The sequence below is a fragment of the Suricata suricatta genome, chromosome 11, assembly GCF_006229205.1.
Source record: "Suricata suricatta isolate VVHF042 chromosome 11, meerkat_22Aug2017_6uvM2_HiC, whole genome shotgun sequence".
Classification (NCBI taxonomy): domain Eukaryota; kingdom Metazoa; phylum Chordata; class Mammalia; order Carnivora; family Herpestidae; genus Suricata; species Suricata suricatta.
The window spans coordinates 48074233-48102056 of NC_043710.1; the positions used below are offsets into that span (position 1 = coordinate 48074233).

Here is a 27824-nt window from a genome sequence, read left to right on the forward strand (position 1 = left end):
TCGGATGCTTAACCAACTGAGCTACTCAGGTGCCCTTACTTTAATGTCGTTGTTGTTGGTGGTGGTGGTGGTGGTGGTGGTGAGTGAGGCTACCTGTATTCAATTTCTTGCAATATAAAGGCCTTCAGTGAGAGAGGCAGATGAAGGAATTGTGCCCAAGTCTTCTGACAGAATCCTGTTTTTTGTTTGTTTGCTATTCTCCTTAAACAATGCAGCCAGATTCCTTTTCTTGATGTTTGGGGAAAATGGCATCATTCCCCTGCTGAGAAACTTTTCAGTGAATCCTGTGTGCAGTTATGTTTGACACATTAGACCTAGGTAGTGTGACATGAAAGCCTTGCTCTTAAACCTGGTGAGGTGAGCTCAGCCTGGCTGAGGTAGAGCAGACAGACAATTGCATGCTTGCTATTGAGGGGACTAAAGGGCCAAAGTCGAAGGGATGTTAAGGCAACATCCAACTGTGACTCCGGGTGAGGGGAGCAGCAGGAAGAAGAATGAAGAAACTTGGCTGCTTACAAGATTAAGGAAGATTTTTGAACTGAGGGAAGGAAGAGATAATTATTTAGGTCCCAGATACGAAACTAATGGGTCCTACCTAATTAGATTTTTAAAAAATTTTATCTATCTATTAACTTAAATTTTAGGTAACATGCAGTACAATATTTGTTTCAGGAGTAGAATTCAGTGATTCGACACTTACATACAACACCCAGGGCCCATCATGGGTGCCCTCCTTAGTACCTATTACCCATCCAGCCCATCTCCCACCTGCCTCCCGCTGTCAGCTCAGTTTGTTTTCTATCATTAAGAGTCTCTTGTGGTTTGTTTCCCTTTTTCTCTTTTTTTCCCTCCTTCCCATATGTTTATCTATTTTGTTTCTTAAATTATACATATGAGTGAAATCATATGGTATTTGTCATTCTCTGACTTATTTCGCTTAGCATAATACACTCTAGCTCCATCCACGTCACTGCAAGAGGCAAGATTTCATTTTTTGATGGCTGAATAATATCCCATCATATATATCACATATGATATATATATATATATCACATTTTCTTTATTTGTTCATCAGTTGATGGACATTTGGACTTTCTCCATAGCTTGGCTATTGTTGATAATGCTGCTGTAAATATTGGGGTGCATGTACCCCTTCAAATCTGCATTTTTATATTCTTTGGGAAAATACCTAATAGTGCAATTGATGGATTTCAGGGTAGTTCTATTTTTAGTTCTTTGAGGAACTTCCATACTGTTCTTTAGAGTGGCTATACCAGTTTGCATTCCCACCAGCAGTGCCAGAGTATGTGCCCTTTTCTCTATCCTCGCCAACACCTGTTGTTCCCTTTTTTTAAATTTTTTAAAATGTTTATCTTTTTTGAGAGAGACAGAGAGAGACAGAACATGAGTGGGGGAGGGGCAGAGAGAGAGGGAGACACAGAATCTGAAGCAGGCTCCAGGCTCTGAGCTGTCAGCATATAGCTTGACACAGGGCTCAAACTCATGAACCATGATATCATGACCTGAGCCCAAGTTGGACACTTAACCAACTGAGCCACCCAAGCACCCTGACACCTGTTGTTACATGTGTTGCTAATTTTAGCCATTCTGAAGGATGTGAGGTCGTATCTCATCATGGTTTTGATTTGTATTTCCCTGATGATGAGTCATGTTGAGCATTTTTTCATGTGTCTGTTAGCCATCTGGATGTCTTCTTTGAAATATTGGGACTTAATCAAGATAAAAAGTTCCTGTGTAGTGATGGAAACAATCAACAAAACAGCCTATGTAATGGGAGAAGATATTTACAGATGACATATCTGATAAAGGGTTAGAAATCTATAAAGAAGTTATCAAATTCAACACCCAAAAAACAAGTATAATCCAGTTAAGAAATGGGCAGAAGACATGAATAGACACTTTTCCAAAGAAAACATACAGATTTTTTTTTAATTAGAGAGAGCGAATGCACACGTGTGACTGGGAAAGGGTTCAGAGGGAGAGACAGAATCTTAAGCAGGCTTCGCACTTAGCACAGAGCCCTCACACAGGGCTCGAACTCATGAACCATGAGATCATGGCCTGAGCCAAAATCAAGAGTCAGACACTCAACTAACTGAGTTACCCAGGCACCCCTAATTATATTTTAAAAGTCATCTTTTTAGTGCTGGGTCAGCCAAGGTTGCTGCTCCTAAGGGTTGTGAACCCATAAGAGAAAACCTTATTCAAGGGTCAGAGTAAGTAAAATCCTGCAACCAGCGAAGTTAGGGTTTGAAAGACCCAGGAGAGCAGCATCAACCTGGCATCATTTCTGTTCTTGTCAGCCAGGAACTTACATAGAAGTGTTTTTAGTGGGAATAGGCTAGATAAGGAAGCAGGAGAAACAAACTACTTCAGACCAGCAGGTGTTCATTAGGCCCCTGCAGGACCAGCTGCATATAGACACACAATCCCTAGCCTTAAAGAACTTAGTAGGTCAGTGGACAAGACACATAAAAGGTCAATATAGGTGACACTAGGCGAAAGCATTCATTTAGTGACTGGTGGGAAGAGTGTGATCAAGATTAGGGCAAGTTTTCATAGAGGAAATGATTCAGATTTAGCTTTTGAAGTATGAAAATATTGTGGCTTTTTTTTTTTTTTAAAGCTTGATCCTTTTGACCATCATGAATAGTGATTTTTCAAGTGGAAGAGCCAAAGGAAGGGCATTCCAGTGTAGAGGGATCAGCATATGCAAAGACAGAGAGGCATAAAGCAGTATGTGCGAAGTTCTGTGCGCATAACTACCCACTGGTCGTTTTTGCCTGCACAGTAGGGCGGGATGAGCTGCGGCAAGATGAGACTGCAGAGGCAGGTCCCGGAGCTGGCCCTTGGAGGGCGATCTGCCATTGCTCTTCATACCAGATCACCCCAAACACAGTGGGTGTTTTAACAACAATAGTTTTGATATTACCTCTCATGGTTTCGGGGGTCTTGCTTGAGGTCTCCTCGTGTAGTTTTAGTTAGATGGTGGCTGGGCCTGGAGTCGGCAGACTGCCTCCCCCATGGGTGGTGCCTGAGCTGGGGAGATTCAAGCAGCTGGGGCTCCTGTGCTCTGCCCTCTCACTCCGTCCTTCCCCCACCCGCGTTACTACTCCCTGTGGTCACTCTAGCATGGTGGTCTCAGGGACTGCTGGATTTCTCATCAGGTGGCTCAGGACTTGAAAGCCAGTGCCCCTAGAGAGGCCGGCAGAGGTTGCATGGCCTTTATCTAGCCTCGCCTTGTAAGTTAAGTACCCTCATATAGGCCACATTCTGTTCCTTGAGTAGTTAAAGGGGCTCTTCTGATTTAAGGAGAGGAACATCAGACAGTTTGCAAACGTGTTTTGAAATCATGACATTTATAAAGAATCTTGAGTTTTATGCTACGGGGCAGTTTTCCCCAAACTTAATTCATTGCTTACCATCTTGACGGTATTACCATGGCCTCTTCATACCTGAACTTATTTACGTAACGTTTAAATCACCTCACTTTTGAACTTAAATTTGTTTTAAAAGGAAATGTTATCGCACTTTCTTAAAGTGGAAAATCAATATTACTTGTCATACACACACAAGATAACTTTTAAAGTAAATACAGTGAGAACGAAAAGTTTGAGCCAGAGGGCGCCTGGGTGGCTCAGTCAGTAACGTGTCTGACTCTTGGTTTCTGCTCAGGTCATGATCTCACGGTTCTTGGGATCAGGCCCCAAGTGGGAGTCTGTGCTGACAGCATGGAGCCTGCTTGGGAGTCTCTCTCTTCCTCTCTCTCCTGCCTTGCTCATGCACACACTCTCTTTCTCTCTCTCAAAATCAACTTATAAAAAAGAAAATTCAAAAAAAATTTTAGCCCGATACTGCTGCCTGTGAAAGTCTCTCTCAAGAGATCAAGTGGTTAGAACTAGAGCCAGCAGCAGCATGCGGAGACTTTCTGTTGAATCGAGTCAGAAGGTTTGCAAGAACCAGCAGGTGAGCGACTTGATCACCTTGTGATTTTGTGCTGCTGAGTGCCTGCCCTGTAGTTCCTTACCATGTTCTGGGGAGCACTGCTGTGGGCAGTGGAGCTGCTAAAAGAACTTGAACCCTGGAGTGATGTGGTGAAATTGCTTTGTCGCAGGATCACTTTGGAAGGCAGCTATGCTCACCACTATACCACCAATGCTTCACAGGATCATTTTGGCTGCAGTATAGAAATTAGGCTTGCAGAAGGTAAAAGTAGAAGCAAGGAGGATTCTTCAGGGATTATGGCAGTAAGTCAAGCCAACTGACAAACTCTGGGTGAATAAGGGGGTAGGGAAAGGAGGAGGTGAGTCCGCGGCATTAATGAGGCAGACTGAGCTGGAATACAAAGAAGTCAGAGATGACTTACAGAGTTGGGAAGAAGTGGAGAAAGTTTGTGAGAAAAGTACAAGAGACGAAAGTGTTTTATTAGAGGTGGAGTGGAAATGAGTTCAATTTTAGGCACTTCTTTCTCTTAAAATTAAAAAAAATTGTTTTTCTTAAAATTTTTAACATGAATTCTCTTGGCACTCCGTGGATTTGTCTGATTGTTTCTTTAGGGTGTTGTGTAGCTTCTTCCTCTCTCCCTTATACTGTCTGTAAACTGCAGATTAGATCTAGGGCTAGATTAGATTTAGGTTAAGCATTTTGGGAGGAGGAAACCCTTTATAAATGATGCAGCAGATTGGAAAATGTCTGGTTTCCCCACTATTATTGATGCTAAATTTGGTCACTACTTAAAGTAGGGACAGCCAAATTTCTCCATTGTAAAATTACAGTTTTCATTTTATAACCAGCAGATAATCTGTGGGTAACCTTTGGCACTGTTCCCCATCAATCTTTCACTTAAGTGGTTTTATTTTTTCAACTTTTTATTGTGAAAAATGTCAATAATACACAATTGTAGAGAGAATCGAAGACGAACAGCTATCCATCCATCATCATCTTCAGCTGTTATCAGTACCTGGCCTAGTTTGTTTGATCTCCATCCTTGTCTGCTACCCCTCCTTCTTCTCCACTGGATTTTTGGAAGCAAATTTTAGGCATCATACCATTTTATCCATAAGTACTTCAGAATGTCTTTTTGAAAGGCCGTTCAGACCCATTTTGGACATGTTGATTTCTGATCAGTGGGTTTTAGTCGCCCTCAGAGGGAACAAAGAAAGCTGATGGTTGAATTGATGACCCAGAGTTAAGGCTTTAGAAGTAGGTACAGTGGAAGGAGAAGGGGCTGGGGATTTAAGGGTGTGATGGATCATGGATTCTTGCTTGGAAGTTCATACTGCAAATCCTTCGGTGGTCTGGCCTCACAGCTCCTCAATCTGTTCAGCTCTAAAGACTTCATCTTCGGGACGCCTGGGTGGCTCAGTCGGTTAAGCCTCCGACTTCGGCTCAGGTCAGATCTCACGTTCGTGGGTTCAAGCCCCGCGTCAGGCTCTGTGCTGACAGCTAGCTCAGAGCCTGGAGCTGCTTCCGGTTCTGTGTCTCCTTCTCTCTCTGCCCCTCCCCCTCTCATGCTCTGTCTCTCTCTGTACCAAAAATAAATAAAACATTAAAAAAATTAAAAAAAAAAAAAGACTTCATCTTCTATCCTCTTCTGGTCTCTTCTCCCAACATGACCACATCTTTAGCCTCATCACCTGGAGATGTTCCACTTTCAGGATCCTAAGCTCTGAAATTGCTGTCCCTTTCTAGTCTTCTGAATGCTTACACATCCCACTCTTCATTGTCTCCTCTGGATAGCTGATTCTCTCACCTTTCCCTGCTTGTAGAGTCTCTTAGCACCATCAGGACTGCCTGCTTATCTTCCTATTTAGCCTGAACCCCGAACACAAGAATTCCAGTCATACTGGATTACCTGATTTCCCTCCCTCTCTTCTCCTTCCTGTGCTCATCGGTCCTGGTGGGCTCCATAATCAGATTTTTCTGGTACAGCCCTAGATTTCCGAGGGCTCTTCCACTTTTTTTTTTCTTTTAAACATTTATTTATTTTTGAGCGACAGAGAGACAGCGTGAACAGGGGAGGGGCAGAGAGAGAGGGAGACACAGAATCCGAAGCAGGCTCCAGGCTCTGAGCTGTCAGCACAGAGCCTGATGCGGGGCTCGAAACCATGGACCGTGAGATCATGACCTGAGCTGAAGCCGGATGCTTAACCGACTGAGCCACCCAGGCGCCCCTCTTCCACTTTTTGGAAGCACAGTTCTTGACCCATCAAGCCTTCCTCAGAAAATTTATATGATTTTCCAGAGAAAAGATAAGACCCTTAATTTGGTTCTCAGAGGCCTCTAAGCTCTGATATTTCCCTTTCCAATTCTCCTTTTCCCTAGTCTACTTCCAGTTAAACCCTCACCAGGCTGAGCATCTTGTTGTGCTTCATATGTGTTCTACTTTCTTGCCTCCAAGACTTTGCTCATGTAGTTCCACCCGCCCAGAACTGCCTCTCTATCCTTCTGCCATTTGACCTTCCATGCCCCAGTGTAATGGCAGCCCTCTCTATGAATCCCTCCTGCTTCTTCAGTTGGAAGTGATTCCCCTCTACCTAAATCCGTGGCATTTCATCTTACCAATGGCCCTTAAGATAGTCTTTCTGGTACTTATTGTATTTATTTTTCTATTTTGTCCACCTTGCTAGGATGTGAACTCTTTGAGGATGGACTCATGCCTGAGGCATTTGGTGTCCCAGCCAGTGCTAAGGACATGGATTTACACATGTTGATGTTCAGTGTGTATTAAATGAATGCACATATGATTGTAAGTGTGAATGGAAGGAGGAAGAGATTGTTACCCTGCCGTGCCAGAGACTTGTACTTAAAATTTCCTAGCCCTTCTCCTGTTCTAGTGAGTAAAGAATCAGACTTAGCTTGACTTGGCCCAGTAGAGGATTAGACCAAGCTCCTGACCCACATTGCAATGGGCAGAGCACAAAGCTTGTCCCACAGTGGGAGCAGGGGCCTTGAGTACCAAGAGTTCCAGCAGGATGTTTTGGGTTTAGGGAGTTAGGCTGGCTTAGCTACATTCTGTGCACTGTATGGGAGAGGATTTCAAAGTAGTACAGAAAAAGGAAACACTGAGAATGCTCTTGGCAGAGGTGGGAGCAGAGGGATTGGAGAGCACGGTGACCTGGAGGTGAGGGTTTTATTTTCATCAAGTCAGGCCAATCCTTTTCCTCCTTACCCCCCAGGGTTGAGCCTAAGTTGGATATGGGAAAACATGTGGGCATGATATTTGCCATTCTTCCTGCCTTGGGACCTTGAGTCATAGTCTAACTCTTCATCTCAAATAACCTCCTGTCTCATTCTGTCCAACTACTGTTTGTCCTTTAAGGTCTGGCTCTTATTTATCTCCCATAAAACCTCTTCCCTGAGCTACTCTAGCCCCTTCACTTTCAACCATTTTACTTTAGAGTACTTTAACTTCTATCTCACAGTAGAATTATTTCCTATTGTTATCTTGTCTCCCGAAGTTAGTCTGTAAGTTCCTTGAGTGCAAGAATCACATCTCATGTTTTTTTTCCTCTCTCTCTTTTTTTTCTGCTGAAAACAAAGCAGTGACAAGTAATTACTATTGAATTTGTTGAGGAACCTGATACTAGAACCTGGAAAGATTATCAGTAGCAGAAAAACTGAAGATGGGAAAGGGCAAGAAGGTTAAACTTCATGAGCTGCTTCTCCAGAGTTTGGGTCTGGGGGAGGCAATGCCTGTTCATCTTTAACAATCATTTAGTATACAGGAGGAGAGCGTGGGTTTCCTGAATCCTGGCTTTTGAAGTTCTGAATTCCCACAGTGCTCAGCATCCAGGCAGGTGAGGGAATGAGGTGTTCAGGGCATGGCCTCAAGGAAGAAGGAGGTGGGCTGATGGCTGGGGCCCCACAGAGCAGTGGACAGCTTAGGGTAAGCTGGCACCATGCCAGTTCCCCTCGTACGTGGGAGCATTAGGCACACACGGTAGATCGAAGGACCTTTCACCAGCCTCTTCCCTGAGCTGGAAGCAGAACAGGGAGAAGCAAGACAGTTGGCTCACTTGCCTTTTCTGCCTTAAAGTACTTTGTTTCTGTTGCTAACAACAGACATGGGTAGTGTAAATAAAACACAGACACACAGGCACATAGACACATATGTAGAGGCTGAAAATTTGAGTTGTCAGGGGTGGGAGGAGGGGCTGAGGTAGAAGGGGACTGAAAATGTGTAACTAAGTCTCTGAAGATACTTAAAGTGCGCTGGGTCCTCTTCCAGTCCTTGAGGATAGGGTAGCTGAGCGAGGGAACCTGGGCAATCACATAGGGTAGGATACTGTCTGGATACCACAGGTTATCAAAGACTAGGTGCGTGTTACAGTTGGATGCAATGCTTCACTCAGGCAGATACTCCTCCAAGTGAGATGCTTGTGATCTGAGGGCTGGTGGCATCTTCCTCTCATCTGTCCTGCTTTCTTTTAAGGCTTTTTGCTCATTGATCCCGTGTAGTGCTACATGTATATATTGACCAGCAGCGGCTCTGACTTTTCTAGTTGTCTTAACCTGTCAGAGACCCCAGAAGTCTGCACACCCAAACGTGTGGCTGGTGTTTTGGGTAATGTCCTGAAAGCTTCCTTAGTATGGACTGAGACCCCATTCAGCCTTGCTGGGGGTGGGGGGGAGTCCTACCAGTAGGATTCTGAACAGTTAGTGCCATAAGAACTAACAGTTGTGTCTCATGTGAGATGAGCTTTTAGAAACTTGAGGTCCAGATAGATTGTGATGAGACTAGGTAACGAGGAAGACTGTGAGTCTTCGTTGCTGGAAATACAGATAGGAGTCAGTTAGGTGTTCTCTCTTCCTTTCTTCCTTGGCCAAAAGGCCAGGAATAACATTTTGTACTTCTATTCAGGGGGAAGAAAAGAGTCTGTATTGATATATGTCTCATGGAGTGACTGCATTTTTTCCTGCAGGAGTTAAAGACTCAAGGTACATGTGAATGGGTTACCTATTTTTTTTTTTTTTTTTGCTTTCACATTTCAACTTTTTAATCAGCTCTGTGAAGGGCATCCTAAATGCGAAATGAAACAACAGAGTATTTTTTCTTCCAGTATTAAAGAAAAGGACATTCACAAGTTCTAAGAAACTTCTGTGTATCAGGGTGGTGACCTTGAATAAAAAAATAAAAAACAAAAAACGAAAAACCTCCCAAACCACATTATTGCAGCTGCATTTAGAAATTGCTTCCTAACCATGATAAACATTGGATACAACAGGCTTTTAAAATGTCCCTAAAAGCACATCACTTGAAAAAAAAAAGTCAGCAAACATTTTTTGCCATAACCAGTAATCCTGAGAGCCCAAAGTAAAAACCTGGTAAAAGGAAAAATACCCAGAGATCTACAAATGTCCCAAGATTTGTCTTTAAATGGGAGAAAAACTTTAAAAGACATATGGAACTTCCTAAAAGGTCTTTGTAACAAGCTACCTTGGGAGCTCAATTCAAAAATAGAAGTCGATGTACTAAAACAGATTTCTCAGTGCAGCTCCAAAAATCTTTATAAATACAGCCATTTGGAAGGATGATCCTGGATCAGAAGTTTTATTCCTTGTGTATCTACATTAGGTGCATGTGCCTCATCTCAGTTGTCATAATGGTCTCTGTAACTTTCTCCTAGTAGCGGTCATAACCACCCTGGCTCCTTCCACCATAGTCTCTGTTCCTTCCATATCCATATCCATACCCATCCCCTCCAGGTCAACGGTCGTATCTGCTACTCCCATAGCCATGGTCCCCAGCACTTCTAGAGTAGCTGCGATCACGTCCATGGGCCGCAAAGGGACCTCCTCTAGCTCCCCTGGCCGACTTGCCTGCGTGATCCACATGGATCTGGCGACCTCCATGCATGGCTCTCGTGGCATGCTCTGGGTTGGTGAAGGTGATTAAACCAAAACCCCGGATTGCGGAGTCTCCCGGTCCTTGACAACGGCCACTTCAGAAATAGGCCCGAAGCTGCTGAAGTGACCTTCCAGAGCCTGCTCATCGGTGTTGAAACAGCCCTCCCACAGAGTTTCCCTTCTTCCGAAGAGATGGCAGTGAGCTGCAAGTTAAGCAAGAGGAGGAGAAAGACAGCTACCGCCGAGGGGAAGAGGGACTGGGGCTGGGTTACCTGTTTTTTAATTTAGAAGGTATACGAGATTATGTCTATAATAATAGCCATCTGACTTATATTCTGATAATCTTTCTCGAATAGGAGAGAGGAATAGAGTTACTGTTAGGGTCTGAGAATTGTACATTACCCTGAGGGGCCTCAGGAGGTTGCCTCCCATGTGACCTCCATCATCTGTGCAGTCACAGTGGCACAAAGTCTGGGAACTCTTTTTTTTAATGTTGATTTATTTTTGAGAGAGTGTGTGAGAGGCAGAGGGTGGGGGGACAGAGGCTCTGAAGCAGGCTATGACTTGACAGCAGAGAGCCTGATGTGGGGCTTGAACTCACAAACTGTGGGATGAGCCAAAGTCAGACACTGAACCAACTGAGCCACCCAGGCGCCTTCAAAGTCTGGGAACTCTTGAGGAGAGTTTTGGTCATTTTCTGTCTATTCCGACTTAAGAAAGGTAGTCTAGGGATGAATGGGGTTGGATTCAGCCTACCTCTGAAGCTGATAAAACTCCAAAGCAGGAAACAGTACTATTTCCCAAGTGGTCAGAGAGAATGATGGCTCTTGTAATAAAATATGTTTGAAACCTCCAAACCTGGGTGGCTTCTTGGAGAGGTTTAAGAGAGAGGCATGAAGACCTCATCCAACTGGACTTCATTTCTCACCTCCATGTGCTCCCTGACAAGTATCACAGCAAGTTGCCAATGAAGTCTGGTCATTGATTCCCCTACCTGCACAATTCAGGTGAGCAGGGAGGTTTAGGCGAAGGCCCTCCCACCAGCTAGAAGCATGTAGGGCTGTGTTGTTTTCCTTATTGTGTACTCAGTGTCTGGCCTGGTGCCTGGCACAGAGGGAGTGTATAGTCATTGTGGATTGAGTGGCTTCTCAACCTAAGTTTGAGACTTTAGACTGGGCCTTGAAGCATGGATAATATTTGGATAAGCAGAGAGGAAGGAAAGAGTTTAGGCTGGAAATGGTTTAAGCACAAAAACATGGAGGCAGAAATGGACATGTTTGTAGCAGGAGATATTCTGCCTAGAGAGAGAAGTGTGTGTGCATACGCAGGTCTGTGTGTCTGTGTGGAGGGGAAAGGAGGGTGTGGTCGTATGGTGAGAGATGGTGGAAGAGGAGAGAAGTATGACTGGTTGGTAGCATTTGACAAGGTTGTGGAAGAACTGGGAGAATCTGGATCTGGTATGGTTGGCAGTTAAGGAGCCCCGAAGAATGACATGATTAGATTGATGTTCCCGGATGCTTAGTCTGTCATCTATGAGCAGGGAGGACTGGACATGGAGGCATAAAGGGAAACTGGTAATGATAATAGTAATACTTCACATTTATTTAGTGTGAAGTGATAAGCTGGAGAAAAATTGCATAGAAGATGACATAGTTAGCTTCTTCATATTTGGCTATATTTGGCTCTTATTTGGTTAAATAAGAAATGGCTCCAAGGACATCTGCTTCCCAAAACGTGTCCTTGAAACTGCTGGAGCCAGGGCTGTTATCTGGCTCAGCTGGCCTGCTGAGTTTCTGTGCACTCCCTGCCAGGAACTAATGTCCTTTGGCCTCAGCTGGGGTGTGTCCCCAATCCAGCCATCTGGAAGGTCAGAGAAATTAGCCACTAGAATGTGCCCATTAGTGCTACGAGGGGTTACAACCTGTCACTGGAATCCTAAGCCTGGGAACTGCTTCTCTCACAGGGCTTTTCCAAGTTGGAACAGGCTAACTATTCTTGTACTGACTGCTCCCTTATTTGGACACTAAATTTTCAGGGTGAGATTGGAGTTCTCCTTTGGTTTAGGAGAGTTTTTAAGGATCTGCTCTCCTCATGAGTGGTTTTCAGAGATAACTTGACATTAGAGCCATACTTTTGTTCACCTGGTTCTTTGCTTGGCCTCTAGCCCATCCACTTATAAAACCAGGATGGGGGCCCTGTCCACTTACCTCACTCTTCCAAGGGGGAAAATGGATAACTCATCATGAAGCCAAGAGTCAGGGTGACCTAGGTTCGAGAGTTGGCTCCAGGGCTTGGGGGTGACTTCATCCCCAGACTTGGGGCTTATCTCTTGGCTCTGGGGAACTTACTCTCTGCATTGGCTTGGTGGATTTGTAGTTTATCAGCCCAGCTTCATGTGGGGCCAAGGTGGGGAGCAAGGTGGGGAGCAAGGTGCAGGGAGGGTTATGAGTTAGTGGTGGTGGGTGGTGTGGTGCTGCCAAGGGTGAAGAATCTTTTGTGGCAACTTTGAGAGCATACTTCTTCCCCTGCCCACACCCTACCGTGGACAGCTAATTATACCAGAAACCCGGCTCTGTCAACTTCTGCCTTTCCATGTGGTTGACCCCTGCAAACCGTCAGAAAGTAATTGAGCTTATGAAGGTGACATTGGATCCTACTGGAAGAAGGGAAAGCAGTAAGGAAACGTGTCTGTCCACAGAGGTGTGCTTTCACTAGTTGGGACTCACTGTGAGGTGGCCCTCAGCCTTTTGGGCGATGACTGTGGGCATAAAGTGTGCTGCTGTATGTGGAAGAGGCTGGAACTCCTGTAGACAGGGCTGACTGGAGCGGAGGAAGGGCCTCCAGCCCAGCCCCAGGTAAGGGCTAACTGAACTCAGAAACCATGACTGCCAAGAAAGAAAGCACGTTGGCAGGGGTAAATTCTTTCTGCGCAGGGCCTCACTTAATCTACACAACACTTCATGGTGGGAACGGTCATCTCCATTTAATAGAGGAGGAAACCAAAGTTTAGAAAGGTTAGGTCACTCATAGCCAGTAGAGGCAGAGTTGGAATTTGTATCCAGGACAACTCTTTTCCATTAATTCCTTATAGAGGAAACCATGACAAGCTATTAATTTTAATACACTCTCTATTTTAGAATAGTTTTAGATTTACACAAGTGTTGTAAAGATAGAACAGAGAGTTCCTGTAGACCCCACGGGCCATTGGTTTTTTCTTCCCCTCTGGTCCATTCCATGAGGATCTGTGGGGGGTGGGGATAGAGTACAGATTTGGAGTATAGACAGTTTTTCCCAAAGATCCTAACTTGCAGATTTTTCAGCTAGGAGTTTTGGAAGTCCATCAAAGTACATTATTTCTTTCCCAGTCCCACTTTGTACCAGCTCTGTCAGACTAGGCTAAACCTGGCTTTGCCATCTAGTTTCAGAGTAAAATGCCCTCATTTCTTTGTTTTTAAAATAAGTTCTTTAATGTTTATTTATTTTTGAGAGAGAGAGAAAGAGAGAGAGAGAGAGAAGAGGGGCAGAGAGAGGGAGACACAGAATCTGAATCAGGCTCCAGGCTCTGAGCTGCCAGCACAGAGCCCGACATGGGAGTCAAACCCATGAATTGTGAGATCGTGACCTGAGCTGAAGTTGGATGCTTAACCAACTGAGCCACCCAGGTGCCCCAAATGCCCTAATTTTAGATGCTGTCAGTGGAATTCGATAGCAAGGGAGTTTTGGAGTTAGGGAAGGCATGTCGTAGTAGGGAGGATCCTTAGCAGTTTGGCTCCTGAACGTTTTTCTGTCTGATGGGACTGTGACAGGGCAGTGTTAACAGTTTGAGTTGGTGGCTCATGGACTGGAGCTAGAGCCCTCTGGAGGGACACAGGGGGCATTAATGTGGTGAGGCCTGATTGCTTGGATGCTCTCTTGAATCTGCCCTTGCACAGTGAAGAGGGTAGCCATCACTTCTCTGGGCCCAGGGCTCTGTCTGCAAACAGGCAGACTGGCTGTGGGCAGGATAATAACCATGGGCAGCTGGTGTCCTTTGTTTTGGGTACCAGGCATATTCTCCATTTAAGGGAAAGGGGTCTACAATCTCCTTGGCTCTGGGTGTGAATGGGCTGGCCCAAAGTTTGCTCATGGCCTTTGCTGGATGTGCTTTTTCAATGAGATCATTTCAGAATTACATTCCTATGAAATTATATTTCACTCAGGACGTGAAACTGGATTTGTGTAAAAGCATTGGCACTAAAACTCAGGGCTCAGAGCAGAGCATAAATGAGAATAGGGATAAACAGCCTCTTCTTTAGGAGGAGGAGAAGACCGAAGAAGAGAGAAAACAGTTGTTAAAGGATTTTGCATTTAAAATTGGTTCACGGTAAGCAGGGAGCAGGGACTGCCTGAGGACCATGGAAAGGCAGATATCACAGTGGTTGTCCCATGTGCCTGCCTCCCCCAGGCAGTATGAGCTCACTCCCCCACTTATTGTTTCAGAGCTTGTTTGGTCTCTGTCTCTCTCTCTCTTTGTCTCTATCTCTGTCTCTCTGTCTTTGTCTCCCTCTGTCTCTGTCTCTCTGTCTCTGTCTGCCTATCTCTTTCTCCAGCACACACACACACACACACACGCACACACACCCCTTCCATGCTAGCAGTATGAAATTATCATATTTTGTGTGGTTCTGATTTGTATCCCTGTGTAAATACTGTTCTCTTAACTCAGAATGTCCTCCTCTCCCCTTGTCTGCCTCACAAACTCCAGTCACTCTCCAGAACTCATTCAGCATTGCCTCCTCTGGACTTACTGTGCTGCCCCTTGACAGTTATTCTCTGGTACTTCTGTCCTCCTTATCTGATGTATCTGGAGGGGAAGGATATTTCCCCCAGTAGCTCATAGGGTGCTTCATCAAGAGTAGGTGCTCATTAAATGATTGTTAAAGGAAGGAAATGACTGAATGAAGACATGGATATGAGCAAAAGTTGAGTACTGCAAACAGGGTGAGCCACAGAATGGTGGCTAACACAGCATGAGTGACATCAGATGCCAGGAGACTAGCAGAAAAGGTAATGCATGGGACACTTTAGTAGCTCAGTTTGTTGAACATCTGACTCTCGATTTTAGCTAGGTCATGATTCCAGGGTCATGGGATCAAGCCCTGCATCGGGCTCCACACTGAGCATGGAGCCTCTGCTTAAGATTCTCTCTTTCTCTGTCTCTCTCTCTCTCTCCCTCTCTCCGCCTTCCCTCCCTCCGCCTCCCACCCTCTCCCTCTCCCACCCTCTCCCTCTCCCTCTTTTCTTCTCGCCCTTTCCCCCACTATGCTCTCTCTCTCTCTCTCTCTCTCCCCTCAAAAAAATGTTTAAAAAAAGGGCGGGATACACATGTGCACATAAAAATCGAAATTTGAAGGTTAGATGACACCATCTCCTAAGTAATCTATGCAAAGCTACAGCAGGATAGAGAGGAAAGAGCTCTGGATTTAGAATCGGGGATTCTGGTGGTGGTGGTAATAGTGCTCAGAATTATTAACAACAACAATAATAACATAATAACAACATAATCCTTACTGTGGACCAGACACTGTTCCAGGCACTTTTCATACATTAGTCCATTTAGCCTTACTATAAGCCCTGTGAGGCAGCTGTAGTATTAATTGTTGACTTATGAAGAACTGAGGTCACACAGCTACAAAGTAATGCTAGACCTGGTTCTGTACTTATTAGTTGAGTGACCTTCAGATAAGACAGCCTCCCTGGAGCCTCAGCCTGTGTAAAATGCAGAAAATACTGGTGCCTGATAAAGTCGGTAGAGCACGCAACTCTTGATCTTGGAGTCTTGAGTTCAAGTCTCATGTTGGATGTCAAGATTACTAAAAAAAAAAAAATTGGAGCATATACTTAACTGCATTCAACCTCTGAGGCTTACTTGCTAGACTCCACTGAGATAACATGTGAAAGTGGTTTTGAAAAGTATAAAGCACTCTAAAGTACTTTGAGCCAGTGCTTGGGAAGAAGGGAAATGTGTATAGTAATTGTGGTTTAGGTATTGGGCTCCTATTTACTGTGTATGCTGCTGAGTGTGGGGCCACAATTGTACTTCACAGCTGTCCTGAGCTGGCTTGTGGCAGTATCTTTGAGCCTGGGTGGCTCAGTTGGTTAAGCTTGTGACTCTTGGTTTTGGCTCACATCATGATCTCATGGTTTCATGGGTTCAAGCCCCATGTCAGGCTTTATGCTGGTAGCATTTGCTCTCTCTCTCTGTCTCTCTCAAAAATAAATAAACTTAAAAAATAATCAGGATTTGAGCTGCCATTAATGAATCGAGAAACCAGTTTTTATTGGAGCCAAATGTATATATGAATTATCACTAGAAACAGATTCTTAGTGCTAACCAGCCCTTCCTTTCTAGCTAGCGAAGTAGTGTGGAGGCAGGGTGGTGGGCATTTGCATGGGGGAGAATGGGCCCGTAGGAGCAGTGGGACCACTCAGCTGGTGGCACAGAGGCTGGCTCAGAGAAGAGGCCTATGTCAGCTCCCACAGCCCAGCTGCACAGCAGCGACTGCAGGATTCTGTGGGCTGGTGGGTGTGACCTGTTTTTCCTCAGGTGAGAAATCTGTGGGGAGTCTTAGAAGTTGATTTATATTACGATTGCCTTGATCATGGAGATTGTGTCCAAGAAAATGGTCCATTTCTGGGGGGCATTGGATTCACAGATGTGCCAATACTTAGGTTTGGGGGTGAACTGTGCTGAGCCAGGCAGTGGACAGGGAAGAGGGGTGAAAGGGATGGGCGAGGGGTGTCTTCATGTGCAGCCAAGGAAGAGCGTGTGGCCCTTCTGAAGACTGTTGCTAACCGATATTCTCTGGACATCCTTAGAGCAAAGCAGCCTCCTCTATGAGGTGTGAGCTCAGAGCGCCTCCAGCCTAACAGCTGCCTGGATTGGCCATGATGCCTGTGCGAGTAATTATAGGTCACTGAACAGAACCACTAGTCAGCTACATCCCTCAAAAATGCCTAATTGTAGGCTACAAATATGAAAATACACAAAAGATTAGACACATGTCATACCTCATTACAGAGAGCAATGGCATGAGTCAGATGTGACTTGGGTGGCTTTTAGTATGTGAAAGCTGCTTGGTGAGCATGCTGGTTGTCCCAGAAGAATGCAGGAGGCATATTCCTCTTGCTTCTCGCAAGGAGACTAGGGACTTAGCTGAGAAAATGCATGCTGGGACCAGGGCTTGTTCTTTGTATCTGCACTTAAGGATAAGTGAATGTGGTTTCCTGAAGGTAGATTTGATTCCTCTTTGGGAATTGTCTCCAGCACCAGTTTACAAACCACATTAGAAAATGTCACATTTGAGTCCAGGACTCTTGGTATTTGTGAGTCTAACATTTTTGGATTTAGCCATTTCTATCACCCCTGGAGTCCTGTGAAGTGTAGTAGTTTGTAGATTGCTGATGTCAACCTTAGAACTAAAACTTACTTTACCAACAAAATGGGTTTATTCAGGAATAGCAGAGAATTACAGTTCAAGACAGGCAAGCTACCACAAAACCATACACAAGTCCAAAGAACAAAGGAGAGGAACACTCTTTTATTGAGGAAAAGGGGAAGTTGGGAGGGGCTGTTATAAACAAAAAGTTCTTTGGAGTAGAGTGGCTTTTGCTTGGCTGAATTGTGACAGCCTCTCATTGGCTGGGCTGTTGCTGGGGAAAGAGAAAAACCTTTCTTCTTCCTGCTGGTCTAGTAAAGTAGCTGAAGTAGTGTAGACTTCCCGTTGGTCCTGCAGTTGTGAGAGCTCCCTCTTCTGGCCTCCTGACTCCATTTTAAATGAAGTTTCTTTTCACACTGAGGTCGGAGTGTGAAACTGGTGCTGCACAGACTCAGGAGAGCGGGATGCTTTGTTGTGAGTCTGCCTTTGTGCCAAGCAAGCATTAGGATGTCTGCTGAGCTGCGTAGACCTCCATTTAGAATGATCCATGAATTTGTGAGGAAGGTAAAATGTGTTAGGATAAGCATTCTTTTTTTTTCTAAGGTTTTTTTTTTTTTAATTTATTTTTGAGAGAGAGAGTGAGCAAGTGTGAGTTGGGGAGGGGCAGAGAGAGAGAGAGCAAGAGGGAGAGAGGAAATCCCAGGCAGGATCCGCACTATCAGTGTGTCAACGAGTGTCAAACTCATGAACTACGAGATCATGACCCAAGTGGAAGTCAGATGCTTAACCGACTGAGCCCCCCAGGTGCCCCACGGTAAGGATTTTTAAAATGGGTCTGTGGAGTAGCTTGTGAACCCCCTAAAAGGAAAACCCTGAAATAGGAGATAGAAATGTACGTTCCTATAGGTTTTCTCTGGAGGTTCTTGGGGATTATTAGATAGCCACAGGGTTCTGTGACTCCAAGTGAGTAACTGCTGTTCTCTAAAGAGTGGAGATTTGGGACAGTTTGAGGATGCCTCCCCTTCAATGTGAAGGCTCTACAGTATACTTGATGGTTACTGTTCTTTCTGACCTAAGATGGTTTTCTCTAGTTTGTCCTTTGCTTTGGTCATATGGTTTTGAATAGCAACCTTGAAGAATGCAGATTTTCCTTCAGAGAAATTTCAAATTATGTTCCAAGCAGTTTCCAAACGAGAGTTTCAGAAATGCTTTGAGAATGTATTGGAATAAACATTTAGGCCTCTAAGGACTACTTTGAAGCAGATAACGTCTGGGGTATATTGTGTATATTAAATAATCTGCTTTATTGCCTGTAGTTATAACTCTCATGCCCTCATCAGTTGAAACCAAGCCTACAGCCCTAGCACAAGCTAGGCAAAGAAGGGCTTAGAATTATTTCTTTTAAAAAAAATTTTTTTTAATGTTTTTTATTTATTTTTTTTTGAGAGACAGACAGAGACAGCACGATCAGGGGAGGGTCAGAGAGAGAGGGAGACACAGAATCGGAAGCAGGCTCCAGGCTCTGAGCTAGCTGTCAGTCAGCACAGAGCCTGACGCGGGGCTCGAATCCACGAATGTAAGATCATGACGTGAGCCAAAGCCGGATGCTTAACTGACTGAGCCATCCAGGTGCCCCAGAATTATTTCTTGAAAATTGCTCTATGGCAACTATGTTGTCATTCAAATGGCCTCTAGCAGCATAATTGCCTGAGGCTGATGGTATTATAAGCTCTTTGAGAGAAGTGAAGGCACCTGAAATACCTCGAGTTACCTGCCAGGACCATACTTACCTATTGCTGGGCGGAGGGCGGGAGGCTGGGTTCACATAGAAGCCTACTTTGTCTGGTGGTGGTGCAGATGGGGGCTTTAATAAATGCCCAGCCCAGTTGCTTGCTGTGGTCGGATCTGGTCCAGCCACTGCAGTCTCAGCATGAGACCCCTCCCTGAGGGGGCTGAGAAGGCAGCCTGAACTCAGTCTAGATTTCTAGGCATTTTAAGTAGGAGTAGAGATGGTAGGTAGGGTTCATCTGTGGCCTTTCGGGTCTTCTTTCCTCTGTTTCAAATTTTTTAGTTAATTCTGAAAGGAAAGAATCTGAATATGGAAGGGACCTTACATGCTATCTGTGCTAAACTACAAAGCAGGGAGAGAGGGGAGATAGACTAACCTCACCTACCTCATTCACTGCTGTGTCCATAGCATCTTAATTGAGTAGCATGTGGTAGGGATTCAAAAAATACTTTCTGGGAGAGTGAGTCCCTGTGAAAACCAACAACTTCAGACATTTGCTATTGCTTCATTTGTTCATTTATTTGACAACTATTAATAATCACCTGCTGTGTGCTACTTACTCTGAGAGCATAGTATGTAATTGAGAAATTGGGAATTATAAAGAACCTAGAGTCTTTAATTGGAATTTAAGAATAAAAAATTCTTCCTCATTTTGTCCATTCTGGATCTTCTTATGTCTGAGGCTCTTTGGGGGCCATAGAAAACACATATAATCCCTTTTTCACATGAGAGCCTTTTGGAATTCTCAAGGCAATTATCCTCTTCCTCCGTCCCCAGTCTTGCTTTCTCCAGGGTAAACATTCTCCATTCCTTTAGTCATTTCTCCCGTGACATGCCTCTGAGTGCCCCCTCCATCCTGGTTGCTGCCCTCAGGATGCGGTCCAAACTGAGCCCGTCCATTTGACAGTGTGGAGTCCAGAGCTCAGTACAGTATCCCAAACATTACGTTCCAGGGAGCATTCCAGCCTGGAGCCTTTCCTGCGTTTCCGCTTTTCTCTGCTTGCTCTGGCCCCGAGTGATGGCGGATGGAAAGAGAAGATCCTGGACTTGGCCAGACTGAGAACATCTTCCTATTTGGCTGGCTAATCCTAAAAGAAAAAGCTTTCTTTTGTCTTCTTTCTGCCTTTGCCCCCAACCACTACCCCTCTCCCTTGATATGGACAGTCTGCATACAGCCTTGCTGCCAGTGACTTGCCTTTCCTTCTGAGTCACTGCCCTTCATTACCAGGGAAATTAGCATGAAAAAGCAAATTCCAGCTCTAAAACTTTATTCTGTTCCAGCCCTTTGTCACATCTCTACCCTATCCCCCACCAAAAATGACAAAAGTTGAGTCTTGTGACATCACAATAGTTAGCTATTGTATCAAAGGCCATGATGTCACCAACTGAGGATTATAACTTCAAGGAAGAATGGAGGGAGGGAGTGTAGCTGGCTAGAGACTCCTTGGGAACAAAGGAGTTATTTTTATGCAAATCTTCATGCAAAAAGCAGCTGTGGCCTTTCTGTGGATGGGCTGTCTGTCAGTGGAAGCCCTCACCCAGATTCCCATTGCTCCCTCCCTCTGTGGACTAATGGTTTGGTTTGTGGACATTGCCCAAGTCTGAGTATGTGTGGAAGTCTCCTGCTGGCGCGCTGGCTTCTGGGCTGGCTTTGGGTTTTGTTCATGAAGACAGTGCTGAATAGAGTTTCTTGGGAGGGAGTTCAGAGGAGAGCCTGGAGCCTGGGGTGGAGCTGACATGGATGTGCACAGCCTCTGGGTTGAGAGGGAGCTGGTGTGCGGCCACTTCTCTTCCGACAGAGGGGCAGCTATTCTGTTGGGCACTGTGTGTGTGCCTTGGTGTGCCCTCCATAGACCTGAGTGCTTGCTGCTCACCTGCTTCTGGGGCAGGGTTGGGTGTGCCCCGGAAACTCCTTTTTGGCTCCTGGATGCAAAGATGTAAAGACACCTGCTGCGGATGTTCCCAGACTTTCTCAGTTTCTGGGCCCTTAATATTTCAGTAATTTTTTCAGTGTCCGTAGGCATTTTAGGTCTAAACAATTTAGTAAGTACTTCTGCCTTTTATTTGATTCTAAAGTAATCACAGTTACTAAATAATGGGTCATACTGGGCCCTATACAACTTCTTACATCTTGGTATGGGGACAGATGGTAGCTACACTTGCAGTGAACGTAGCATCACGGATGAACTTGTAGAATCACTATATTATACACCTGAAACTAATGCACATTGGATGTCAACTATAGTAAAAATAAAACCCTCATATCTTGGGATCAGATTGAATATTGCCATCCTCATTTCTTGTTCTATGTTGCTTTTCACATGGCACTTGCTTTTTATCACTGTAGCTGCTGAAAACCTAGCTTCACCAAGAAATGGCATCACTAAAAAGAATGGAGTGCTATCTGATGTTAAAACTGTGACCTCGTGGAGTGTCCGGCAAATTTTGAATATTGCTCTGTTTCCCTCAAAAAATTTAAATACCATGTATTTTACTGTGAGTTCATTGCAGTGCTCTAGGGTGCCTCAGCACACAGTTTCAGAACCGTAGACCTGCCGTTGCCAAGCAGCACTTGCTTTGTTTAAAGGAGGGAAAAGAGGCAAATTCTGTCCCCATAATGACTCTTAAAGATGCACAGATGGCTGGACAGAGTCCCCTTGCCTGCAGTCTCTGCTCCGGCATGACTCCACTTCTTCGGGATAACCTTTCTTTGACCCGGGTCTGCCTTCGTGAGAGTTTCTGCCCCTGGGTGGGGAAGGGTGATGACGAGAAAAGGCCTGAAGAGCAGCAAGAAAGGAGCGTCTCCTCATGCTTAGTTTGTGTTGATTCAGGGCCCTCTGAACTAGATGGCTTAAAGAAAAATGGGATCTTAACACCAAGAATTTGGGGGCCAGGCAGGGGACCTCTGCTACTAATATCCTTTTTGAACTCTGTCCACATAGAGCTGGGCTGCAGGTGTGTACTTGGGATAGAGGATGGCTTCCTGCCACAAGATATGACAAAGGCCATATGCTGATGTGCTCTGGTATCAATTATAGAGCTCAGTGCTAACCTTCTCCAGACGCTGGTTTCTGCCACTTACTGTGTATCCCTGGGCAAATTACTTAACCTGAGCCTCAGTTTCTTCATCCATAAAATAGAAATACTGACAGATTAAATGAGATGAATGCATGCATAGAGCCAGCAAAGCCTGGATATATATGTACACTTTCATCTACTACCTTCCAAAATTGAGGAACAAAGAGCTTTCCTCCAAAGGGAAATCAGTCCTAATGATCTGGCCAAGATCTGCAGTATGAGAGTAAATCTACTTCTTCGTGATAATTCTGTATATCTCATGTTCTCAAATCTGCTGAGCCTCTTTAACCTGTGCCACACTCTGTAGATTCCTTTTTCATTCTCTGAATGGCATTTAAAAAATGAATCGAGTTCTTATTTAATGTAGTTAATTTATCAGTGTTTTCCATTAGGTTATCACTTTTTGTGTCCTGTTAATCTCCGCTGCTCCAAGGTCTGTCTCCTTGGCTTTTTTGCGCATGGTTTTTCTTCTGCTTTCATTGTTCCTCTTCTGCCTTCTTTATCTTTCCCAAGCCCTGCAAGACCCAGCCCAGTGTCACTCTGTCTTCTCCAGATGCCCTCCTGAAACCGTTCTGGCCACCTGATTAGGTGTCTTTCTCCTTGTTCCCAGAGCTCTGTGTTCATACTTCTTTCACAGCTCTTGTTACATTGTACCAGAATCTTTTTAAATCTCAGTTAGGCAGGATAGGATAGCCGCTCAAGGACAAGGACCAGATTAAAGCAGGGTAGTTTGGGGGTTTGCCTGGGAAGATCTTCTCAAAGGGTTCGAGTAAGTAAACAAATGAAAGCCTTATGTGCCCACACCTGGCCCTCGTCTCTACTTCTCTGATAGTATTTCCCAGCCTTTCTTAACCTCTTCCCCCTTTTGATGAGCAGAAAGATTTTGTGGGCAGATTGTGAATCCTCCAGGGAGTGTGCTCCTGATTGACAGTTAACTACATTCTAGTGCCTCACAGAGGTCTGAGCAGTAGTATCCAAAATGTAGACATCAGAAAAGGAAGGTCCTGTAATTCATTAAGACCCATAGGAAGGACCCTTGCATTTTGCAGTCAGGAAGTCATTGTAACCTTTACAAAGAGCAATCTCAGGTCAGCTTGTCATTTCTTGGGCTGAAGCCACTGCTGCCCTGAATCTTTTGGGTGCTGGTCCTTTTTGAGTTTTCTGAGAGGGTAGGATTGTTGCAGGTAGGTTAGACTCTGACCTGGGAAGACTGGTGGGGTTGGAAGATGGGCCTGGATAATGGAACCTGAAGCTGCTCACCCTGTCCAGGGAGGGCCACTCTGAGCTGGTGGCAATTTTTTTTTCATTCAAAAAATATTTATTGAGGGCCTATTGTGTACTAGGCAGTGTTCTAGCCACTGAGAACACAAACTGTGAACAAAACACAAAAATCCTTAGAAATGTATCCTTAAAAAAAAATCCTTATAAACATAGTAAATGGAAAAGAAAAGTAGTATATTAGATGGTGATAAATGGTATGGAGAAAAATAAACCAGGAAGCGGGGAATAGGAGTGGTGAGGGGTCACAGGATGGAGGATGATTTGTTTTTGTTTTTAAAGATTTTATTTTTAAGTAAACTCCACACCCAACGTGGGCCCGAACTTTCAATCCTGAGATCAAGAGTTGCATGTTCTACTGACCGAACCAGTTAGGCACCCCGAAGGTTTTATTTATTTATTTATTTATTTATTTTGAGAGAGAGAGGAGGAGACAGCACGTGCTGAAGGGGCAGGAGAGAGAGAGAGAGAGAGAGAGAGAGAGAGGGAGAGAGAGGAAGAATCACAAGCAGGCTCCACACCATTTGTGCGGAGCCCAGTGTGAGGCTTGAACTCATGAACCCTGAGATCATCACCTGGGCTGATAGCGAGAGTTGGATGTTTAGCCGACCAAGCCACCCAGGTGCTCCAAAGAAGGACTTTTAATAACCATTTTGTTAATGCGAATTTTTTAGTGTGGTCAGGGAAGGCCTCACTAAGAAGGGGACATGTGACCCAAATCCTGGGAGAACAAGGAGCAGGCTCTCTTGGGGGATGTACTCTCGTTACAGGGCATGGCAGGTATGAAGGCCCTGAGGTTGCACGTGCTCTGGGTGTTTGAGGAGACAACAGGGAGGCAGTGTGGCTAGTGTGGAAAGAGGAAGGGGAAAAGTAGTTGAAATGAGGTCAGAGATATAATTGGGCCCCAGATGATGAAGGGCCTTGTGAGTCATTGTAAAGACTCATTTTTACTTTGATTGGAAGCCATGTCAGAGTTTTCAGCAGAAAGGTGACAAGATCTGCACTAATGCTGGTGGTAGGTTATTGAGGCTCCACTCTGATAGTTACTGTTTTCTCAGTGAAATAGGAAGCAAAGTCAGCTGGAAGAGTAAGAAAAAGGGAAGAGGTTTTAAGACTGAGAATCAAGGGAAAGCTAACCCACTGGCTAGAGACTTCAAGTGTGTTCCCTCTTGGTTCTGAGTATCCTCTGTTTTTTGTAGGAGGCTTCTCATTGGTCTCCATGTTCTTATTATAGAGGTGGGATGTTCTCCCTATGCTACAGATAGAAGAGTGAAACTTGCACAGTCCCTTTGGCCTTTACTATTCCCTAGTCCTCTTCTAAGAAAGTTGACTTGTGGGTAATGTGTTTTTTAGAGCACAGGAGGCATCTTCCCATCAGTCAGGTTGAGTTCAGCTAGAGAGCCTGGGAAGGGTGAGAAGGAGGTCAAGATTTAGGATCAGGAAAGGCTTCAGAAAGAAGTTGACATTTGAGTTGGATATGTAAGAAAGAATGGGGGAGGAATAGAAGGAATTGGCTGAACAAAACCTCGAAGGCATGAACATTACTGGCATGTGCAGGAAATGGCAACCAGTCTGCTGTGGTTGGTCAGAGGAAGGCCTGCTGTGAGACAGGTCTGTGGCCTTTGAATCATCATCATGATTACGGGACCCACTTCTTGCCAAAGTGAAAGAGGGCCGTGGTTAGCCCCTAGGAGCTTGTGGGGCAACCCTCTCTTCTACTTCCTTTTTCCAAGTGTTGCCAAGTCATTGGACAAAGCAGCCCCCCTTGTCCTGGCAGAGCTGGGTTTAGCTGCTTGCTGACAGGCTGAGTTTCCAGACCAGCTGAAACAGCCATATCTGGGTTTTAAAAACTGTCTTGGAAGCCACCAGATTTCCTTTGGCCTGCAATTGCCTAACAAGCCTTCACCCCATTTTGGGCTTTCAGGAAACATTTAAACTCAGCTTCTAACCTCCACAGAATCTGCACTGAAGTGGAGAAGGACCATCTGGCAGGAAAAGGGATTGAAAATGGTTGAGGTTGAAAACCTAAACTTACAGGCCTCTTTGAGGAGGAGGGTTGGGAAAGAGGATGTGGGAGTGATAAATGGACAGTGAAGAGATGGAAAACGCTCATTTTTTTCCTGATTATTATTCAGGAACAAAAATAATAATCTTTTCCCATAGCTGCATGAGGAAGATTTCAGCCTCATGGTGACCTGTAAAAACACCCAGCATTTCTGATTTCTCAGCAAAACCAATCTCAGTTCCTATCTACTTGACCAGCTCATGATCCCCTTGACATTTTTGCTTGAAGGGCTTTCTGGACCTAGAATCTCACAACCTGGGGCTGGCATGGAAAAGCTCTAAGGTATGAGGTATGTAGAAGTACTAACAGAGAAAAGGGGTCTGGCATTTTGGAGGGAAGTATGGGATAGAGATGAGAAGATCATTCCTGGCTCCCTTTCTAAAGCTTCTGGTGCCCGCCCAACTTCTGAGTCCACTTTGTTCCCTTTCCTTCGTAAGCCCTTGCTTTTAGGCACAACAGAGCCAAAGACAGGTGGTGGGCAGGTAACCAGTGAGAAATGAATCAGGAAAGGAGGATGAAGGAGGAGAAGCCAGCGTGAATGAGATGAAGGCAAGATTCTGAGGAACAGCCTTTCTTGTGGTTGTGTTGGTTGAGAGCTTGTCACTGCAGCAGCGTTCAGGAATATCATAGGGGTACTTGTGAGGAGATGGATTGAAAGCCCCGAGGTAGACAAGATTGGCTGAAGGGTAGGAGGAAAAGGCCTGCCATTGACATTCTGACTGGGTGGCAGCCTTAGCTGGAAAACTCTCTCATCAGCTTTATAGCAGATGTGACTTTGGGAAGAGAAGGAACACATTTTAAAGGATATGCCCCATATGGGATTTCTAGGGTCCTTTGTCATCCTTGCCTCTGACTCCTTGGGGGCCCTCTTCTCTAATCAGTTAATAAGTCAGTTAACATTTAGTTGAGCACCTAGAGAAGAACTAGCTAGAACTGCCCCATAGCTTTCTCAGCCATGTTGGGACAGAGGGGCCCAGCACCGCGGGAGAGCACTGTTGCTGAACTTCCTCGGAATGCCAAACAACAGAGAGGCTGTGCAGGTGAGCTGTTAGTCCAGGCAGAGCCATGAAAGGGAGACAGAGCCCTTCCTGCCTTAGTCTAATCCAAGGACATTTGCTGAAGAGAAGGAAAGACTCAAACACTGACACTTTTGAGAACTCTGGTTTGAGTGGTTAAAGGGAACTCTTTCTAATGATGACCCTCCACGAAGCTGGTAGCACCAATATTGGTTGCTGGGACTCTTGAAGGAGGAAATTAAAGACTTAAACCCTCCTTGGGGAAGTTGATGCTCTGTTTCTTTTTTTGGCCAGGGACCAGCGATGGGGAAAGTTTGCAGGAGGGAGTCAGTAAGAAGTTAAGGCGGGTCTGAGTAGGTGTTCCCCGGGCAGGAGGAGTAGGCATGTTGACCTCACCGTGGTCAGATGACAGCTACACAGACCTGTATGGTCCCCAGGCTGCAACCAGGGTCTCAGGGCACACTTGGAACTCTGTTCCCTTTCCCACCTTTTCCTTACCTTCGGACTGCTTCCTAAGCTGCCACTTCCACATGGGACATTGCTTAAGAAATTAGTGGAATGTAGTTAGTAGAAATTCTTTTTCATAGTTTAGAGGTTTCTTTGTCAGGTGTCCTGATTTCTTACGTGAACTAGTAAAGCAGAGTGCTTGACCATGTCTGTCTTTCCTCTCAATGGCAACTTTAACCCTAGCAGGATGGGCAGCTTCCTTCCAAATGCCTGCGTCTGTTCTTCATCACTCTCAAGTTTCATATGTCTCCTCCTTCAGGGGAAGGCATATTGTCATGTCCACAATTAGGCCTGTGGAAAAGTATCGTAAAGACATTTAGAAATATCACCTAACCAAAGGGGAACAGTTTTTTTGCTCTAGGATAGGAAGGTTCATTCTTAGAGGCTGGGCATCCCTAAGAAGAAACTCCCTTTGGAGACTGACCTGGTGGTCCCTTCTTGGACCTTCAGAGAACACAGATATTCTCTGTGGTCCTGGGATTGGATTGTAGGGAGAAGGTGGGAGAGAGAGTTGCAAGATGAAGGCTAGCCTGAGCAGAAGCTGGGGGCCTTTCAGAAGTCTTTCCTCCAGTGGCAGTGAGGAGAGTTAATAAGGGGATTCAAGTAGCTAAGAGGTGGTGCCCTGCACTAGAACAGGCTCCTCTTCCCTGCACTGCTCAGGCCCAGCTGTCCAGAGGCTTTGTGTGGATGCTCTACAGGAAGCCTGCTCCTGGTAGAGAACCTCCTCACCCTTCCCTGTTGGGACTCAGGCTGGGGCTGTGGCACTCCCCTGGCTGATAGGTCACAGAGCTGCGTAAAGCTGG

At 45.1% G+C, this 27824-nt stretch overlaps 1 protein-coding gene and 1 pseudogene across 2 annotated transcripts in view; one reads left to right on the top strand and one right to left on the bottom strand.

Annotated features, from left to right (window-relative positions):
- ST5 (suppression of tumorigenicity 5) overlaps positions 1-27824 on the top strand; it is a 158988-nt gene that overhangs the window by 67721 nt on the left and 63443 nt on the right. The window lies entirely within an intron of this gene.
- Positions 9615-21101, bottom strand: LOC115272510 (annotated as a pseudogene).